This window comes from Lontra canadensis, unplaced genomic scaffold (assembly GCF_010015895.1).
Source record: "Lontra canadensis isolate GAN:19392208 unplaced genomic scaffold, GSC_riverotter_1.0 scaffold83, whole genome shotgun sequence".
Lineage (NCBI taxonomy): Eukaryota > Metazoa > Chordata > Mammalia > Carnivora > Mustelidae > Lontra > Lontra canadensis.
In genome coordinates, this window is record NW_022631077.1 from 7887113 (window position 1) to 7909117 (window position 22005).

Below are 22005 nucleotides of genomic sequence, written 5' to 3' on the forward strand. Positions count from 1 at the left end.
CTCCCCAATGAGCAGGGAGCCTGCCATGGGGCTCAGTCCCAGAAACCTGAGATCATGACCTGAGCTGAAGCCAGGTGTGCTTAACCAACTGAGCCACCCAGGCACCCCACTACCTCAAACTTTTAAATCAGAGTTTGATAAATCTTCTTTTGAATCAAGAAATATTTTTCTGATATCTTTCAATAAATTTTTCATTTCCTATATTTCTACAGTTGTCTAGCCAAGAGGCCTGATAATAAAATGCATCTTCATTAAATTTATGGTGCCAAGTTAGGCATACTATCTAAAAATTGAGAGACAGTATTATGATTTCAAATGATCTCAACATCTCATAGAAATCAGAAACAAAACAAAAAAAGATAAGCCCAGTGCCACAGAACTAAGTGTGAGCATAAGGTTTAAGAACACAGGAAAGGATTATGGTAGAAATTCATTTATAGCACTGGAGTATTATAAATTAAATGATCTGAATAATGAATGAATCTTTGAGAAGTTCTCTTATTACACCTGGTCAGGGTTGGTCTTTCTATATCAAGATGATACTAGAAAGTCCATCATTTAGAAGGAAAAATGATCTAGACCAAGTGTTGTCAAACAGTAGGCCAAATCCAATCTACTGCCTGCTTTTGTAAGTAAATAAAGTTTTACTGGAATACAGTCATGTTCACTTATTTCTGTATTATCTTTGGTTACTTTCATGTCAAAACAAGCAGCGTTGAGCAATTGTGATTGACTATATGGTTCGCAAAGCATTTATTTACAACCTGACCCTGTACAGTAAAAGTTTACTGACCCCTGGTCTAGACAATGCTCACACACCAACACTACTTTTGGAATAACAGGATTGGTAAATCTTCCAAATTATTTCAATGACAAGATTCTGTCTACAGAAGCACTTCATTATTTCTTTGGCTATGTCATTCTTCCTTTTTACTTCATGAGTTTCAGATTTTCTCCTTCTCCATACATCACAAAAACAATATGTCTTACAAAGCAAGAGCACTAACTTTGTGGTAGTTCTCTTACTCACTAGTTGAATGATGTTTACTTGGATTCTCTCTTTTCTAATTCTTGTCATCATCCTGGTCAACCCCTGTCTTTATATCAATGACATATTTAACATTATGGCTTCAAAATTCCTTGCTATTTATTTCTAAAACTCTTGCTCACCTTCTTTGAGAATTTTTGCTCATTTACAAAATAGAGATGGTAGTGTATGTTATCTAAGATTTTTATGAGAATCAATGCGATAAGCTATTATAAGAGAACAGGTTTTGTCACATGGTGATTTAAAAGCTTTAAAACTGGGGAGGGGCTCAAGGTACCAGGGTGTGACACATCATCTCCTTTGGTTCTTCCCCTTAGTATTCCAATTTGTCTTTGTACCCCACCTTGTCTTGTTACCAATGGTAGGCTTCCAGACATCCATTAATTGTTTATAACACATAGTTTTGAACTTCTTTCCTCCGTGAAAACTAGTCTCTTTCTCATCTCCACCTCAGTCCCCATTTAGCTCTTAAATTTCTTTCTGATATGGAGTTATCATTCAACCCCTCTTTTGCGATCAAATTTTTGTATTAATTTTATTTATTTATTATTTTATTTATATGTATTTATTTTAATTTCTTGGTGGGGTTTCAAGTTTCAGGTTTATTTATTTATTATTTTATTTATATGTATTTATTTTAATTACTTGGTGGAGAGCAGAGCTTCTTGCAGAGCCCAACTTGAAACCCACCAAGAAAGTAAAATAAATAAATACTTAAATACATGCATAAATGCACATACATGAAACAGGAAGTTGTACTGGAATTTTCCAAATTCCATTGTCGTGTTCGGGTTTATGCTTTTTTTTTATTTTAAAGATTTTATTTATTTATTTGAGAGAGAGCACTCAGACATGCATGCATGCACAAGTGGGGGTGAGAGGCAAAAGGAGAGGGAGAGAATCTCAAGCAGACTCTATGCTGAGAGTGGAGCACAACACAGGGCTTAATCTCACGACCTTGAGATCATGACCCCAGTCAAAACCAAGAGTCAGATGCTCAACAAACTGAGCCACCCAAGCACCACTACGTTTCTACTTTTACTTGTGTATCCAAGTTCTCTCCTCCTTTACGTCCAACGCTATCCTCCTATACTATATTCTATTCTTCTAGCTCCCCACCATATATCTATTACCAAACTACATCTTCAAATTTGGTACTGGCTCACATTCGTCATACACTATCTTCTAACATCAACCTAGTAGATTTTATCACCTGAGCAAATCATATATATTCAGTAGACTGTGATAAAAATTTCTGGATCCTCAACTCAGATGGCCTTCTTCTACCATCCCAGTTCAGCTGTACACTTTTGTGGTAACTTTAGAATTTGTTATCACTTGTGTCTGTCCCGCCTGTGAAATATTTCACTCCAATATCCTACACTCTGGTCACAACATACATCTTCCCATTTTCTCAATCTCTCACTTTGACTTCATCTGCTCACAATTCACTAAGACATAAAGTAAATTGAGATCCTCTATTTTTTCTCAGTCTCTCACCCTTCTCAACCTCTGGTTTTATGTCTTTTCCTATCTAGCACAGACATCATGCTCCATCATAAAATCTTTATCACCAAATGTCATTTTGCCACCTTCACCACAAATCCTCACTCAGGAATCAATCTAAACATTTGCCTCCTGGGAATGGGCACTAAAGATAGTCTCTATAAGAATGGACCAAGTAAAGAGAGGAAGTGGATTTAGGGAACAAATGATAAAGTAGGCATATTATTATTTCCTCTAACCAACTAATCCCTCTATACTCAAAGTCTGTCAACAGTAGCACCATTCTGTTAATAACACTGATGGTAAATGCAGATTCATTGTTGACTCCATACTCTCACCTATAAAAGTAAGTGGTTTCAAGGCACAGTCTGCATTTACATTGGTTGATTCCTTTGTGTTTTTCCTGTTATCATTGAAAATTCAGTTTTTATCATTTCATATCTAAATAATTGAACAATATCTTAATTCACTGCTTTTTGCTTGCCTTCAACCTAAAATTGCCAGACTAAATTTCTTTAAAGCAATATCTTGTTCATATTTCCATAATATTCTAGAGCCTCCAATGATTCCTTTGCATTTAGAATTAATTTCATAATCTGGGGTGCCTGAGTGACTCAGTGAGGCATCTGACTCTTGATTTCAGTTCAAGTCATGATCTCAGGGTCTTGAGATTAAGCCCTGAGTCAGGCTCCATGCTCAGTGGGGAATCTGCTTGAGATTCTCTCTTTCCCTTTCCCTCTGCTCCTCCCCACCCCACACTCCTCTCTCTCTCTCTCTCTCAAATAAATAAATCTTAAGAAAGAGAATTAATCTCATAATCCTTAGCCTCACATCAAGGAACTCTATAATCTGCTTAATACCTATATTCCAGTTTGTAATTACCCATCATGCTCCTATATATTATCTATCCCTTCATCATCATAGACTTTTTAACCATTCCACAACATACTTTGCATTTATTTTCCTCACCTTCACACTCTTATTCATGATTTTCTATCTACCTGAAGTATTCCATCTACCTCCTCCTCATGTGTACCTTATGAAATTCTTTTTATTCAATGGTCCTTCCAAATGTCACCTCTTTTTTAAGGCACTCCCTACATCTGGACTCTTCCTCTTATGTCTATGTCCCTATATCATCTCTATTCAAAATGTGGTCCTTGAACCAGTGGCAATCAGCATCACCTTGGGGTTTGTTGGAATTGCAATATCTCAGGCCTTATCCCAAACCTACTCAATGAGATGCTAAATTAAAAAAAAAAAAAAAACCATAGGTGGTTCAGATGAACACTAATATTTGAGAGATATTGCTATAGTACAACTCCCATGTGGCCGCTATTACAATAGTGCCTTGATTATTTTGTGTACATAGTTTTAGCAAGAAAAGTTAGGGCCTTGGAGTTCACAAAAAAAAACTAGTTCCAGTTCCAATTCTATCTACCTGTGTTACATCAGGAAGTTACTTAATTTCACTGAGCCTCAGGTTTAAAATGAATAAATAATGCATAACTTGAAAGGGTATTTGAGGATTGAATGACACTACTTTGTGAAAATGCATTGCACAGGACCTGGTACATAAGTTTAATAAAAGCTGATCTTATGTTTTCCTTCCCTTCCTGCTGAGGTGAAATTTCCTAAGTGGAGGAATTATGTCTTACACATTTTTCAGGTTCCCCAATGACTCTGGGCAGTGTAACAAGCCAGTTAGAAAGCAGGCTTCAAGAAGGCAGGAAACTTAGCTGCTTGCTGACCACTCTATGCCCACCTAGAATGTGCTCGGTAAGAATATATTTTGAGGATAAAGGCTTTGTAGTGAATGATTATTGTTAGAAAAAGTCATTGCAGCATAACATATATAAAAATAAAAATTATAAATTACTTAGTCTGGAAAAGAAAAGCCTGGGACAACATGTGTAACTGAATTCTAACATGGACTTATTAAATAAAGAAGAAATTACTATTTCTAATAATGTATGTGAGAGAACTATGCAAATATTTTGGACTACTGTATTCATAAGGCCACCACTTATTTTAAAGAAAGGAAGATAGACACAAAAATATAGTCACAGCAGCCTAAAGTGTAATACTGCTTATTGTCTCATTTTCAGTTACCCGAATATAACTGTGAGAGATGGAACTAAGTTGAAGTTATCTATGAAGTCAAGAGGAAGTCAAGAGAGATTTGCTTTTCTCCAGTAGGACTTTCCTTAGGAGAATAACAATGTCCTACATACCAACACTGCCAAGCTTGACTCGGTGGGAAAAAAATTTTAAATGTTTCCAAATCTTTGCCATTTAACTCTTCAGATTAAACTCAAAATAGTTGAACAATGATAACCCCATATTATATGCAATATTTTTTTCTAATAAGACTTGTTTAAAAAATAGGTCACAGTGAAAGTTATAATATTTTCTTTCTTCAGGATCTTTGTTAATGGGAATCACTTCGACAGATCCAGATTTGCTGAGAAGAGACAAATTATTTCTTTTAGAATTTTAACCCTAGAATCATGCAATTCTGTATTTTAGCAAGACTGAGCTGCAGACACTTTAAAACATACAAGTAAGACACCTTAAAACAAGTAAACAAGCTGGCACCCTTTGTTTCCATGCCCCTATTTAATTCACATCAACAATTAACTTCATCCTTATTCTTTAAGAGTTCACTAGATTCCATGAACTGCAAGAGTTCACGTCAAGTCCCTTGTCCTAAGTACATCCTTAACTCCAAATCGGGGTATCTTCCCTTTAGCCCAGCAGGGCTTCATATGTCATTTCATACAATGTAATTTCCCATAAACCATAAATGACCTTTAATGTGCCAGTGACTGCATCAAATGTTATGGTAAGTTTTTTAATAACTGAATAATTTGAGGACCATTGTAGAAATATAAAATATCAAAAGGTTCTGAAGGTAGGAAGGAATTCCTTAATAAAAATGGTTAAAAAGGCTTTTCTCCATGTGCCAGTGAAGCCTGTCTGCAAATTCCTAACCTCTACCTCTACTTTTCAGCACGGAATACTACATAATCTAGAAGAAACAAACTGTCTTGGGGCCTATGTCTTCCCATCATCAACCACTCCCCAAATCCTACAGATTTAATTCTGGACACCTACAGAATAATGTAGACCTTTACTATAGATTTTCCCAAAGGGGAAAGCAGAGCTTACATAAAGCATTGAGCTGTGCAAAGCCAAACATGTCCAGTGCTTCATCAGTCCAACCCTGAAAGTCCCCAAAATGGCTCCTCAGAAATCATTCTGCTTCCATAAGCACACCACCTTCATGCAGCCTCCACAGTGCCTTGTCTGTCTTCTTTGTCTGTCATGACCTTGCACATGTCTGTCTGCCAGTATCACCTTCTGCCAGTATAACCCTCTTGTCTTGGACTCTAAGTCTTCCCTATCAATGATCACAGCCTCCTGAAGAGCTGGAAAATCAACTTTTTGGATCATTTTAATATAATTCAAAAAACATTTATAAATGTACATATAATCTGTGTTCGAAGTCAGTGGCTAAGTGTTAGGAAAATCAGTTGAGGAATAAAGAAAACTTACATAATTTTGGCCCTTTAAGAGTGTATGTTTGTATTCCCCCAAAATTCATATGTCAAAACCCTAATGTCCAACGGGATGGATTTTGGACAGGGAGCCTTTGTAAATAAGTTTATATGAGGCCCTAAGGGTACAGTGCCCATGATAAAGTCAGTTTCCTGGTAAAGAGAGAATGACACCAGAGCTCTCTGTCTCAGTCATGTAAAGAGAGCGTGAAAAAGCAGCCGTCTGTAAACCAGAAAGACGACCCTCAACACGAACCCAACAATGCTGGCATCCTGATCGCAAACTTTCAGGCTCCAGAACTGTGAGAAATAAATGTTTGTTGTTTAAGCAACCCACTCTATGCTGTTTTGTTAAAGCAGCACAGACTGACTAAGGGAAAAGTACTAAAGGTATAATTAAATGTTGTAGAAGTGCTGAAGGAAAAAAAAAAGAAATTTGGGGGGCAGGAAACTAGGAAATGAATATCTAAGAACAAGGCATTTAAGCTATGAGCATAATTTCAATAAGCATAAAACGCATTTCTGACTGGAGAGAGATGATAAACGTAGGCAGATAAACGTGAAAGCACATTATGTGTTTGGGGAGTATCATATTGACATTAAGATAACTGGATAATAAAGAGTGCAGGGAAATGGGAGGATGGTGGAAAATGAAATTGGGAAGTGACTTTGAGTCCATTCAGTCATTCAACAAATGAACAACAAATGAAAGTTAGGTGTCTACGTTGTGCCAGGCATACTGTTTTAGGTGCTGGGATATATCGTGAGTAAAGGTACACACATAATTCCTGCTTTCATGTGATTATACCATGACATAATGTCATAAATAAATAATAATTGTAAACTGTAACAAGCAAAGGAAGGAGAGGTTTGCAGGGTGGAGGTATATTGCATGGGAACCTGGCAAGGGGACTTCAAGGTTCCTTGAAGGCTTTCTTGAAGAATACTAGAGTGAAGATCCAAAGGATTATATTTCACTGTGGAAAGAGGTGAGAAGACACACACATTCTCGATACAAGGAATGACACATTCAAAAGGGCACAAGTGAGAATGAAAATCAAGAGTGAAATATGGAGAGGTGAATAGGAAACCAAGGGCACATGGCCTGAAGTCTGTTAGCAAAGAAGACTAGGGAACACTTGAAGGTGATGTGTAGTGTTGATCTGAAAAAGAAACTTCTTCCTGGATGAGAGGAGAAGTCTTTTATTGGAAGAACTTGGCATATAAAGAGTATCCCAATTAACACACTTTTAGAAAGAAGAAAATGGAATCACCAATAACCCAATCGTCCTTACGGAGATGACATCCTTACAGTGTCATCTGGATAAAGGGATAGAGTCCTTCTTTCAACCTCTTCAAATTCCTGAAATTATGGCATACCTCCAGCCATATACGCCTGCAACTACAGTTCATATAATGGTTGGTCAGTACTTCTATGTGCACTAATGTTTTTGATGCCCTTTATAAAGTCAAAGCACTAGTCCCTAATTGCATGTGATCTTTATCGTGCTCTGCATACCATTTCATTAAGCTCCTTCAGCCACTTGCAAAATTAATCTTTACGTTTGGTAATATACTCTTTGCTTGATTTTGGGGGGATGGGCAGGTCTTTTCTGGCATTTTCTGGCAGCCATCCTGCATCAAAATTATTCACAGGAATATATAATGGCGAAAAGAGACTGAAATTGAGAACACTTGCAGTATAGTACACTGACATTCATTGGCTGAGAGGGCAAGTCTAGCACAAACTGTCACACTAGCTCTTATTGGCTGAGAGATTCTGCCTGCGCACAAAGCATGGAGAGCTATATCCAGACAGCTTATGGTTGTATTATAATTGAGTAGGTATGCATATAGGTTTTCTTAGAAGAAAAGGCTTAGAGACAAATAGCATTATAACATGTGAGGTTCTTAGAACAAATTGGGAGGCTAAATTGAGCTTACATATATTTGGATGAATAGTTTGTTAGATACAATCATTTTTTTATGATTGTATTTTTGTATAATGTTACTAGAGCTATAATAATAATAATAAATTTAGTGCATTTTAGGAAGGTATGTTTTAGTGCATAAAATGCACAAAGGCATTATTAAAATAATCTTACAAAAGAAGATACTGTAGGGGTAGATGCCTTGGTGGCTCAATTGATTAAGGCAGGCTCTTGATTATGGCACTCTTGACTATGGTCATGATCTCAGGGTCCTGAGAATGAGTCCCAGTTAGTCTCTGTACTCAGGGAAGAGTCTGCTTGAGATTCTCTCTCTCCCTCTCCCTCTGCTCCTCCAACCTTGCTCACATTCTCTATAAATAAATAAATAAATAAATAATCTTTGAAAAAAGAAGAGACTATATTATTGCGATCATAAAAGTGACAGCTCTAAGTTGAGAAAAGGTCCTCACCAAAAAAGAACTGCATTATGTCACTCCTGATAACTTCTGTTGCAGGATCTGTTCTTCAAGCTAATAACATTATAATGAGCAAACACAATATGCAAGTGTAGTAACTAATAATCAGATGCAGAGTAACATGTGGTCTTGTGAGAGTCACATTGTCGGGGGAGGGGCGTTAAGATATAAGGGCTTTGAATTTAGAGAGGACAAAAAGGGAGATTTACAAAACGGGATGCTTGAGTGATAAACATAAATGAGTCCATGGAGCTTGGAATATAGAGGACTTTGTTTTTTATGCAGAACACTAGCTTGTTCGTTTTCAAAAAAGAAACAAACTCTAGACAGGAAGACAGTGGAATTCATCCACTAGGTGGGTTTTTTTTAACCGGTTTAGACTGTAACAGTTGTGGCATTTTCTCTTTTTGAAATTTCCACCCACTTGGTATCTCCAAAGAAGTCCAAGCCAGGTGAGAATTAGGATAAAAGAGTCAAGGGAAGGATATGTGCTTTGGGAAACAACAACAATACCACTGAGCCTCAGTATGGAAAAGGGACATGAAGGGCAAGGGTAGATAAAAGAAGACTAAGAGAGAGATTGAGGCAACAGCCAGAAAAGATGGTTTCTCCGACTGGATCATTTCATGTCATGATAAGGAGTTCCAGGCTTATTCTGCTGTCCTAATCCTTCATTTTGAAATTCCACTGCATAACAAAATGGGGACAATTTGTTTTTACTCAGCTTCAGATCAAGAAGAAACATCTGCTTCTTTTCCGTACTCCACACTCCTCCTGCTTGTCACCCTCTATGGACTCATGTTCTCCCCTGCCATTTGATGACGCACTTTCAGGGCTCCTCTGCCAGTCTGCGAGGCTTTGGCTTCACAGGGAGCACTCACATAGATGGCAGCCAACGAGCAACTATGAAATGCCTTGTGGGCACCTTGCATAGTATATGGCTATTTAAGGCATCCTCATAGTAACTCTCCAAAGAAAGCCTTATGCCCACTCCGTGGATGAAGAAAAGGAGACCTGAGAAGAATACGAAGGTCAGGTTCAAGTCACACACAGCTGGTCCATGATTGGACTGATTTGAATCCAGGTCTTTACTGACCGCAAAGTTCTGGACCTTCTCACAACATTGTGCTGCCTCCTAGTGGCACATCTGCCTTTGGCCTACTTTTTGTAGTTGACGATACCAAATGAGCCAATATTATGTTTGAACTGCTTTGAAGATAAAAAGAAGGTCGATATCCAGCTCCCTGTATAGAGCATACTGCAGGGCCTAAAAGAGGATTTGCCCTTTTCTTAGATTTTCAGTTATCTACCATTGCCAAAGGAGGGTTGATCAATCAGATGCCTGCATCAAGTCTTATGGGTTTGGTGGGAAATAGGTTTTTTGTTTTAACAATTCTAAAGGACTCTATTACTTCTGGTGATAGCAGCAGGAAATATAATATATCATATGGAGATCACTAGACATGGTTTAATAAAATTTGCATTGGCTGGTGGGTATTCAGTAAATCCAGGATGAAGGAATAAACTAGAGCTCAAAATAGTAATATTACTGAAATAACAGTAATAATACTACCTAGTATATGCCAGCAATATTCAAGTTACTTTTCAGATACTGAGTCCTTTAATTTCCTTTGAAGTAGACATTCTTATCTATTTTTTACCTGAGGCTTAGAGAAGTTAAGTAACCTGTCCAAGAACATACAGCTCATGAGTGGAGAAGTTGGACTTACAGCTCGGGTTTGACTCACTTCAAAACCCTTGCTTTGCCAACTATGTACTTCTATCTCCCTGCTTAAAAAATATGTATTCAATAAACTAAATAATTTTTAAAATGTATTTATGGAAAGTACTATGAGAAATACGGTGAGGAAATCAAAGATGGACAAAACAAAAATAAATTATGGTGTCTCCCCCCCAATAGCTCACCATCCAGTAAAAAGCCTCTAAAATATTTATTAAGCCTTTCTGATATTTCAGTGGTCTAACCATATCTTTAAAAATCTATTTCCCATATGCCAATGAAGGGTACTTTTCTCATTATGTGCTTTCCATTTTAAGTTGAACAAGTCATCGGTTCAAAATAAAGTCATCAATATTTTTAACTTGACCTTTCTATCCATATATCTTTTTATAGACACAGAGACATTTATGTTTATCTACATTTATGTTTATCTGTCTATATACATATCTATATGTCTTTCATATAAATATAGATATATAGGTCAGACACAATTAATTAATTTTCAGGGAATTCATATATGAAGAAAATAACCTTCTTTAAAAACATTTGTTATTTAAACAAATTCAGAAACTGAGGTACAGAGCGGCTTTTGTTTTATATATTCAGATGGATTGATTCAATGCTATTAACATATAAGGCATTTTTAGTATTTCATTACTTTTCATTAAATTCTCCAGTCATGGCATCATATTTCATTCAGAAATATACACAACTCGGAGCACCTGGGTGGTTCTGTTAGCTAAGCGTTGGACTCTTGATTTCAGCTCAGGTCGTGATCTCAGGTTATGGAATCAGCCCCAGGTCCACACTGAGTGTGAAGTCTGCTTGTCCCTCTCCCTCTGCTATTTCCCCAGCTCATGTTCTCTCTCCCTTCTCCCTCAAATAAATAAATAAACAAAATCTTAAAAAAGAAAAATATGCATAAGTCATTTTTATGTATCCTATTTTTTTTTTTAATTAACAAAGTGCCAGAACAGTCTCACACATGATTCCATCACACTTAGAATTGATCCTTTTTCCAAAATGACTATGGAGAAAATAAAAATAACACCTTCTATGTCCAGATTATGTTGCAAATATAGACAGTAATCTTAATTACTGAAGACATATGTCAACTAAAAATAAGACCAAGACAATTAACTCATTTTATCTTGACCCCAAATATCAGCCAAAAAACAATGACTGTCACTCCTTGGTGCCTCAGTCCTGGATTTGAACTGGTGACCTGAAAGTAACAAACCTTTTTTTTTTTTTCCCACTCCTCAAACCAATCCCTTAAATCATCCACTTCCCTGTGTCGGACATCCCCAGATTAGTAATCGGACACATAACAAAGCAACAGATGGCCTTTAGAGAGCTAAAGATGAAATGTTGAAATGTTTGGTGTTTTCATTTTGGTCTTCCTTTGCCTTGCCTTTCTAGTTGACAATTAAAAAAAAAGAGAATTTTATTCTATAGCATTCTGTTTAGATGCTCTAGGTTGAATTTTTGCACAACCAACCATCAAATGTTTCAAATGGAGGAGAAACGAATCCTTGCTGGAGAGCCTTTGCAGAGTAATGCAATCCCCAGAGAGCCAGAGCAGCACTCAGAGACAGATGCTCAGTGAACTAACTGTCTCCTAACTGCAGGGGTGGCTTACCTCCTATATAAGTGTAAAGCCCCATGAAAGCTAAAAATAAAGGGAACATAGAAAAGTAATGTAATGTGTTCACCATTTTGGGCTTCAGAAGTGCACGGCAAGATTTCCCCTTGGGATCGCTCCACTTTGTAGTTTGTTTCTCTGTATGTCCTACATCATTACCTTCTTTCAGACACCTGAACTATTCATGTTTCCTTAACTGGAGCTGTGCTCTTAGGAGCAACCCCCAAAATCCTTCATTGCAAAGAAGGTCATTATATAGTAGATAGAAATCTTAAGAGGAAAAATCCTATATCAACTGGTGGTATAATCCCCAAGGGGAAACAGACTTTAGTTGAACAATCAGAAACCTGGCTTGCTTTATGGTGTTTACACTGCTGCGTGCTAATGGATCACCATAAAGGAAGCAAAAGGGCTCTTACACCATTGAGTAGGCTATCATGGGAGTCTTCTGAGTGTGCCTTTTTTATTTGCTGCAGTCAGGTTAATGAGCTCACCAGCCCACTTGATGTTGAGGACTTTGTAACAAAGCAATCTCTCATTAAATGCTGCCTGGCACCACTCTCTTGAAGCAAAGGGACATTCAGATTATTGAATGCCTTTGTACTCCTCATTCCTACCAGGCTATGGAGTCCAGCAGTGGCATCAGTCCCACACACTTCCTGGCAGGCATCCAGTCATCCGCCTGCCCTCTTCAAACTGCATGGGCATTTGCCAATCTAAGCAGCACTGGTAGGCAAACAAGCATGGCACACGACTCCTTTGGCTGAAAGCCAAATGTGCAGCTGAACAATCTAATTTGTTTCTACTGTAGAGGGAAACATTCTTTCCCATTCTTTCCTATTCAGTTGAATTTACATGTAAAAGTTTTGTTGTGGTACAAAGGAATGTGCATTTATCTACATTTCCTTTCCTCTTTTACACCTTTTTAGTCTCAACAGTGCAGGTCATGATTTTGTCTGTGGCTTTATTTTAAGTACCTCCTGGCTGACAGTTTCTTCAATGAAATGACCCAGAGTGTTATCAGCTAGCTAGCAGGTGTGTCTCTATTCAGAATCTTGCAGACAGAAGTGCATCCTGGGTAAAGAGCAATCTATGCACAATCCAGCTTTTTTTCCAACATTACTCATGAGATTTAATGGTTCACTGTCATAAAAAAAAGCTAAAAAGACTTTTTTTCAATTTCAATTTTTTTAGGGTGTTGATAATGCCCTGAGACATACTGACCTAAAATGGGATCACTTAACTATTTCCTAAATGCATTTTATTATACTTTAATAAACAGTTATCTTCTTGATATTAATAAGTTCTCTTTCCAAGCTATTAAATGCTTACTTTAAAAATTTTGAGAGCATATAGAACAGATGTTCAAAAATTAAATGTAATTTTGGCCCTATATTACACTTAGACACAGATGAACATGTAGGGGTATTTTGAGATAAACAGAATTACAACCAAAGTTATACATTTTCATTCAATTTAGTTTTCAAATAATATCTGTATAAAAATTTTCTCACTATTTTAGTATGGCTCTTTGAAAAAAACAATTTAAATTACAATAATTTTAAAAAGCCAGAACATTTTAGGTATTTGTGCCTATTTGGAAAGAAGCTTTTCTATCAAATCAAGTCAAAACAGTCCACCTATATTCGTAAATTTGTTTGAGAACATAAACGAGGCAATGGAATGCAAATTAAAAACTGCTCCCTGAAAAAGATTCAAATTTAAAACCAAACCAGAGTAAAATAAAGTATAAATGTGTAGTTGGCATACACAGCAAATTGCTGTAAGAAAAAAAATAATCTTAAAATTAGCACATTTTCTCATGCTTTTAAACACTAGGATGGGAGAGATAGTGATGTAATAATACTAATTTAATTTTTTTCAAGCTTGCATCCTATGTCATATTTCCATTTTTATCATAAGATATGCAGTTGAAGAAAAAGCAGCTTCATGGAGTAAAACCTAAAACCCTGTTCTATAGATTGCTTATACAGCTTATTGCATAAGTTTACATACACACATTTACAGTTTGTTTACATAACGTCAATTCAACTACTTCCAAATTTTTGTAAGTATTAGCTATGTTCAGATAACTTGGTATCAAACCTACTAGTTATTAAATTTTTTACATATTTCACTTTATAATGATTTTCAAAAAATAATTTTCATTTCCTGCACTTTCATTTCACTGTACTGCAGGTTAATTTTATGTCTGGCTCTAGGTGTTATCTGCTTACATAATAAAGTAAATCTTTATTAAAAAACAAATCTAGACTTCGTCTCAATTCAGTCATCAATTTTACATCATGTGCCATATATATATACATATATATATATATATATATCCTTTATGAATTGTCAATTAAAGAGGAATATGAAGACAAAAAGCATATTAGTAGTCCAAGATACCTGTGCTCATTAATTTAAGAGAAGAGTAGATTTGGATGAAATTTATATTGCCTACCATAATCTTTCCTACAGGATGGGATAAAGGTATTATAAAAACCCAAACTGCTGGCAGCAAAGCAAAAGAAAAAACCTAAAAACAGTAAGAAATGAGCTAGTACATAGATCGAGGTTTCTTCCTAGATGTGTGTTCTTTACTGTTCTTGAGGATGCTCCAAATGACGGAACTTCATTCTGTTATTTCAGGTATACCTATGTACTCATAACTTAGGTCAGTCTGGATATTTGAAGTCTTGGAAATGAAGCGTTCACCTGACCCTTTAACTGCGTTGAGTGGGATAACCACATATTTTGGTAAACTGTAGACACAGGCTATCTACAAGGTTTCAAAGAAGTCTGTCTTACTGATTTGAAGTAGTGAAATTCTCTGTTACTGTGACCCAGGTAATTGCTGTCATCTTTCCTGGTACAAAATCTATGGAAAATTGAGGAATGCCTCATCACAAAGCTTTGCAATGCTAGCCTGATAGAAACAGTTTGCAATTTCAGAGTATCCGTAGAAACACTGGCTCATTTGAATATATAACCATGTAACTATCTTGAGAAAATTGCACAAAAAAGTAAGAATATGACTAATTAACATGAAATATGATTAAAGAAAATGTATATAAGTTCTTTATCATTTGCAAATATTCTTCTCTTTGTTATTACCTCAGCTGATTTTTAAAAACCTGACAGTATCATAATTTGATGATAATCATCTTGTCTCATATGTTATTTGTTCACTAAATTTTTGTATATAAAATAATAAATTAAACAAAAAATCTGTTTGTACCTGAAGATATAGGATCAGATGCTAGGATATAGCCTACCCCATTAGATGTTGACCAATATCTAATCAGGTTTTTTTAAGTCACCCATTAAAAGAGTCAAGTTATAATAAAGGTATATACATATATATATATATATATATATATGTATACCAAAAAGATTCTGCTATTAAAAAAACAATTTACAATGAAAAACATGGACAATAACAAGATTTTAAAAACCAAAATCGTAACATATCTTAAATAATTCGGATAAGTAGATTGGTTGACTAAACGCTCTGCAAGTAGTCTTCAATTTTTTATCTAGCTATTTATAGAAAGCTGCAGAAACAGCTGAGCTGACTGAAGTGATGTCACATTTGCTAGTGGAATGGTTTGTTCCAGAGCACGCTCAGAGGCTGCATGAGTCTACTTAAGGTTGGTGCGCAACCCTAAGCAGTGAGAAGGTGTAAACATGGGCATTTTTCAGCCCCACCAATCAATATTGCATTGATGACTTTCTGCTGACCTTTAACCCCATGAGGAATACCAATAGCACCATACTGAATCTTCCCATCTTCAAGGGCTGCCTAGCATAAGCTACCAATTTTACAATCGATCAAAAGTCATCTCTGTGAATAAAGCTTGAGATTTCGGGCAACAGCAAGCAATTTTTGAAAGGTCAGGGCTGGGTTTTTATTTGCTTGACCTGTGCTTTCAACTTGTATCATAGTTCTTTATAACCACTAAAAGTAGTAAGAAAATTTCAGATTTTTTTCCCCATGTATTTTTAGTAAGCCTTTGGGCATTTTCACTGTCCCTAAAAGAATATGGTTGCATGGCAACCTTCACAGTTGCTATGGAGACTCCATGTGTAAGCAGCTGCTGCAATCAGCATTAACTCCAGGCTTGCAGGTTTGTCATTCCAATACATAGGGAGGGGAAACAAATAGGACAGCACATTGCCGTAAAGGGGAAGTCACCTAGATAATGTCACTCACAAACATATGTTCCACAATTATTCTTTCCACTGTTTTATTGCTGCAATTATAGCTAAACTAAGATTACAAAATTATATGGTTTTAATTTGCCTCTATTGACTATGTTTCACTTCCATTAAAATTAAGTCTGAACCCATTTACGTAGAAAACTGTTGGCTTTCTGGAAATTTTTTTTTTTTTTTTTTTTTTGCTTTCTCCTTTAATGTCAACAGGAAAAAAAAAAAAATCAATGCCCACAGAAACCTTTGTATGAAACAAGCAACTTAGCCGAAATATAAATTAACCTAACATGTAAAATATGGCCTCTGTCCCGAAGTTCCATTTGTATTTCTAATATTTTCAGTTGTGTCGGGATAAACCACAAAGATGCCTCCAATGACACTGATCCGAGTCTTTAAAATGTAAGCAGAAATGCCAGTTAAGCCATCTTAAGTCTCTATCCTTAACCCATCCCATCATGCTTAAAAATTGCAGCATGTGATCCCAATGTCACTCCTTAAAAAGAAAACTCAAGAGCAGAGATGGTAGGAAAATCATCGCTGATACTTCTTTCAGACCAATTTTTAATCTAATCCTGGTAAACCTGGATATTGCAAGAATCTTTGATGCCACAACATCTGATATGCTTATTACATAAAAGACAGAAGCACAGTATTAACTTAGAAAGCATTTACAACATAGCATTATGTGACCAAATTTTTACAACAGTAGGTTTAACATCTCCAAAAAATAATCATTTACTACTCCTTTTCTAATATTTCAGTGTCTAATTTGGAGAGACAATGCTTCTTCATAGAAAGTTAAGAATTATCACTAAAAATCAATAGTATACTTAAGGGCAATTTAACCATTTGCTTTCTAATTTATATGATGTAATGCTAGCAGACAAGAAAGTAAGTAGTTTTTATTGTAATTAACTAGATTTTAGTGGCAGCACGGTATTTTTGCTCTCCAATATAGAATGCCCACCTTTTTATCTTCAGCTTTTGGATTTTTAAAAATAATCATGAATCTACAAAATAAAAGATTTATCAAATATATTTCTGCTCATATATAAATTGCTGAAATGGAGCTGTGTTAAAATGAAGCCCTTTGCAAAACTTTTAGATATAGGTGATATCAAGAGTTAAAGACAGTTCTCTAGTTTTAATATGTAGAAAACAACGATTACTATTTTTTACTGCATGTCACTTAGAAACTTACACGCCAGACATGTCAGAAAAGATATTTCTTGAATGAAATAGAAGTATATAAAAATGTTTCTGTGTATATGTGTATAAACATATGTACCTACATATATACATATACACACACATATTATATATGCGTGTGAAGTATTAGTGGCATTATCTTTATATGAGTAGAAGAGTACATGATAACAAAGCATAATTGCCCATTCTGAAAAGCTTTACTTAGATGCATTTAAAAGGTGAAATTTAACAACAGCTAAAAGGTAACACATTAATATGCTCATGATTAAAATATAACATACACAAATTTCGGAAACTTATAATTACTACTTTTAATGGATCTTTAAGTAGATATCTAATTGCACAATTCATAGATCTTTTCAAAAAGAACCAAATGTTGAGTTATCCAATGTTAGGACGATTTTGTTAATCTGATGTTTTCATTTTTCACCTCTTGGTGCATATTAAAGCAAACATTCATTTTTTAATTGCAGTATACTATAAAAATATGCATCCTCCCACAGACCTCGTTCACTACCATTTGGATGGAAGCTTATTTAGTTTAGAGAATAAAAATATGGGCTACAAACCCTGAAAATGAAAACACTCATAGACCCTAAAGCACAGCAGCGTTAGCAGGTGCTGCTGTAATACACAAATCCAGATAACACGGAGTGACCTATTTTTAAAGCCTGTCCAAGAAAAGCGACATCAAGAAATTGAATTCTTTGCCCTTTACTTTAATAGTTCCTTGTCATGCAATCTTCAAATCAGAAAGGGTGATCACCACAAAACAAATCCCCAACCTGATATATACAAAAGGGGTATCATTGCAGTTCTGTAGACTGGGACTTATGGCCTAGTCATTACAGTTTGCATTTTACCAGAATACAGGGCAGAGAACTCACACTCAAGTAAATACAAGCTTACCAACGGGATATAAAACCGGGTGTATTTGATAATAAGAAAGGTAAAATCACATTGGATTTTTTAAAATAGTGATCATTTCTCAATACATTTTACACTATTCTGAAAGACAGCTCAAATTGTATAATAAGATACTTTAGCAACAGAAATTTCAGTTTGCATAATATCAAACTAAGATTAGGGTTTACATTTGCCACTCCCAAACTAATCAAAGCACTGAAGTCTTTGAGTTCTACAATAATAGAATACATCCCAATTAATATAGTAAAGGATACACCTATAGTGAGAGATATAAAACACACTTCAAAATGGTTTTCTGGTGAATGAACCATTGTGCTATTTTCTAGAAAAGTGACATGAATCCATGAAGCTAATTATTTGGACAGTTTGAATATGCTTCCATGACTGAGAATGAGGAGGTTTTATTTGGCTTGAATAATGGGAATTAGCTGTGTACATTGGATATAGGATGCCAGTTTCAACTAAATTGTGTTTTTGTGGTTCACTAAAATAAAATAAAAATATAATTTTTCCAACTTATTTGAAAACTTTTATACCTACAGAAGATTTGAATAGTATAACAAATATGTATATATCCTTCAGTTAATTCAACAATTACTAACATTTTTGCCACATTTGCTTTCTCTTGGTCAAAAATTGTTGAATATTGGAAATGTCGTGTTTTTATTCGAAGCATATCTTCTTATGCTAAACGATTTGAACTTAAGCTACAAACATCATGACATTTCTCCTCTAAATACTTTCCGTGTGCCTCCAAAGAGAAATGGCATTCTGCTACCTAAACCACCATACCATAATCACACCTAGCCAATTTAACATGTTACAATAGTACTATCTATTATAAAATCCATATGTGAAATTTCTCCAGTTCCCTTGAAAATGTCCTTTACAACTTATTTGGTGGGGGATGGGGGAAGGAATCTGGAATCCAGTCAAGAATTATGGACTATAGATTGCATTTAGTTACATGTATCTCTGTAGCCACCTTTAATTTAAAATAGTTCCCCAGCGTTTGTCTTGCATGCATTAAAATTTTTAAAGAACCCATGTCAGTCATTTAAATGTCCCACGACTTAAATTTCTTCTTCGTCTTTTTTTTTGTTTGTTTTTAACAATTATATTTAGGATAAACGTTTTGGCCAAGAGTACTACAAAGGTAACCTGATTTCTGCCTGTAAAATATTACCTTCTGTAAAGGACTGTACCTAGACCCTATTCTGGGTGTGTTCATTTCTCTATCACTAATTTGAATGAATTGCTAAGAAAGCACAGTCATTTGCTACTGTCACTGAAAGTATGAAATCCTACAATTCATTGAAAATAATTTGGTTGATACACCTTGGACCTAGATCCCTCAGCCATTTTACTCATGTGACTTATAATGGCAATTTGGGGTGCCTGAACACTTCATGATTAAATTCCCTTCTCCCAACCCCCCACCTCCTGACAGCTGATAGAATGGCCAGATTGGAAGTAAAGAAGTTTCATTACCACTTTGGTGTTCTCAAGCTAGCACAATGAATTTTTCTCCCAATATTGTTAAATATATATTTATTATATCACCACTACATCTTTGGAATACATAGGGAAACAGCAAAAAGTGAAAGTTGTCTCCAAAAACACAGTCGTTTCCCCACCCTGTTCCAGAGAGCTTATGAGAAGCCTAAACATAATTGTTCACATTAAAAATTTTAAATAACTGTAATAATATCAAAAAGCCAAAAAATTAGGCTTTCCTATCAAATAGATAGAAAATAAAGGAACTCTAAAAAATGTCAACAATATCCAGTATCTATCTGCTTTCAATCCACCTGGCAATTTAGATGTATAAATTAAGTTCTGTCATTTTTTTAGAGCAAAATTCAAGAAGAGATCTTTCACATCTCTTTTCTAATCTCATTCATTCACACATTATCTAGCCCTCGGTTCTGATTTGCAAATAAAAGACTACATTTGAAACACTTATGCCCAATAGGCCACTTTTATTGGATAAAGTATGTAGATCCTGCAGCCTCTTTAAAGTCTGTCGGTAAAATGTAAAAGAATATATTTATCCTTGTCAACCTATCAGTATGGAGCTGCCCCAAATGCCCTCAAATTCATTTGCCTTTTCAGCATTTTAGACTTTTTTGTTTTATTAGAACTCATGAGGTTAGAATCCTTTATGTCAGGATAGTTTGTAAACTTTAAATCTTTTACAAATGCTGGGATAAAAAGGCCAAATGGATTCAAATGGACAAGGATAAAAACTCACATGTACTGGTGGCATTACATTTGGCAAGTCACTTAACCTCTCTGATCCTTAATTTTCCTCACAAAATTAGAATGATAATAGCTACCATTTAGGAGTAAATGTATGAAATGTACATGACATGAAGTTGGTGCTCCGTAAGTTGTAACTATCGTAATCTTCTAAAATCATGATCATAGCCTTAGTTTCATACATTATGCTACTAATAACAGACTTGCTTAAATAGGTATGTAACATACATCTACTGTAACCTTTAAGTAAAGATCCTCCTCCCTGGAAATCTATGGCTAATTAAGATACACATATGCGTGTACACATAGACACACATTCACGTTCATACAATTTACACATGTATCAATGGTAAAATTTTGTGTGACTAAAGTACTGCAGTGATATAAGGACATAATCGACCTTGGACAGGGGGAAGCACCAGGGGAGTGAGGGTAGAGGAGAAATAGCCACATACTTTGATTTCCAGAATTCCAGCATACCAGAATTTGATGACCCATAAAAAGAATACACGCTGGAAAGCTGGAAAATGGAAATTCTGCTTGTGTCCCTACAGCAAAAATTTTGCCCAAAAACATATGCATTACCTGCTCTCTTAACATGCTTATCAAACCAAAAGAGGTGAATTACCTAGAATGTAGCAATGTCCAGAATTATGAATTCTGCATAAGTGATTCAAAGCTATAACCAATACTAATGTTTAAGAAGAGCTTTCTTGAACTCAAGGAAGTTTTTGTTTTGTTGCTGTGTATCCTCATTTTTAATTCAATTTTTACTTTTATTTGCATCATTCAGAACAATCAGCTGGTATTCAGTTTTGCCATCTAATCTGTTTTGATATTTTTCTTTTAAATGGAAATCATAAGATTTTCTACTAAAGAGGAAAAAAGTGAGTTTAAATGCTTCTCTGCCCAACAGACCTACATTGGAAGGAATAAAAATAGCGGCACTAAGTGTATAAACCTTACCTAGCACTACCTATATAATAAGTATATGTGTCCCCAAAATAATAGAAAGAAGAGAAAATCGTTGCTAGTTTAAAAAAAGAGGAAAAAAACTCTGAGGCATTTGTGAGCCTTCTCATAATTCCCATATAGTCAACTCTAAAATGCTAATATATAATAAAATTAAAATTGTACAGTATTCTTTCACAGAAAAGATTAAAAATGCATCTTATATAATAATTTTTAATAAAAGGCTAAATCATTTATAAGATTTAGCTCTCTGAATATAAACTTATGAATGTCACTGATTTAGTTTATATTTGGAAAGAAAATTACTCAACTGATAGCCCTCATTTATAGTCTTTAATGTCAGAGCTTGCTAAAATTACTGCTAAAAGTGCAATGTTATAAATTAAGTAAGGTTAGTATGATTCTTAACAATAGGAAAATATAAGCCAATTTACAATAGCACAAAATTATAACACCACAAGGATTTTATATTTTTAGGCAAAATGTAGTGTTATATATTATATTACTAAC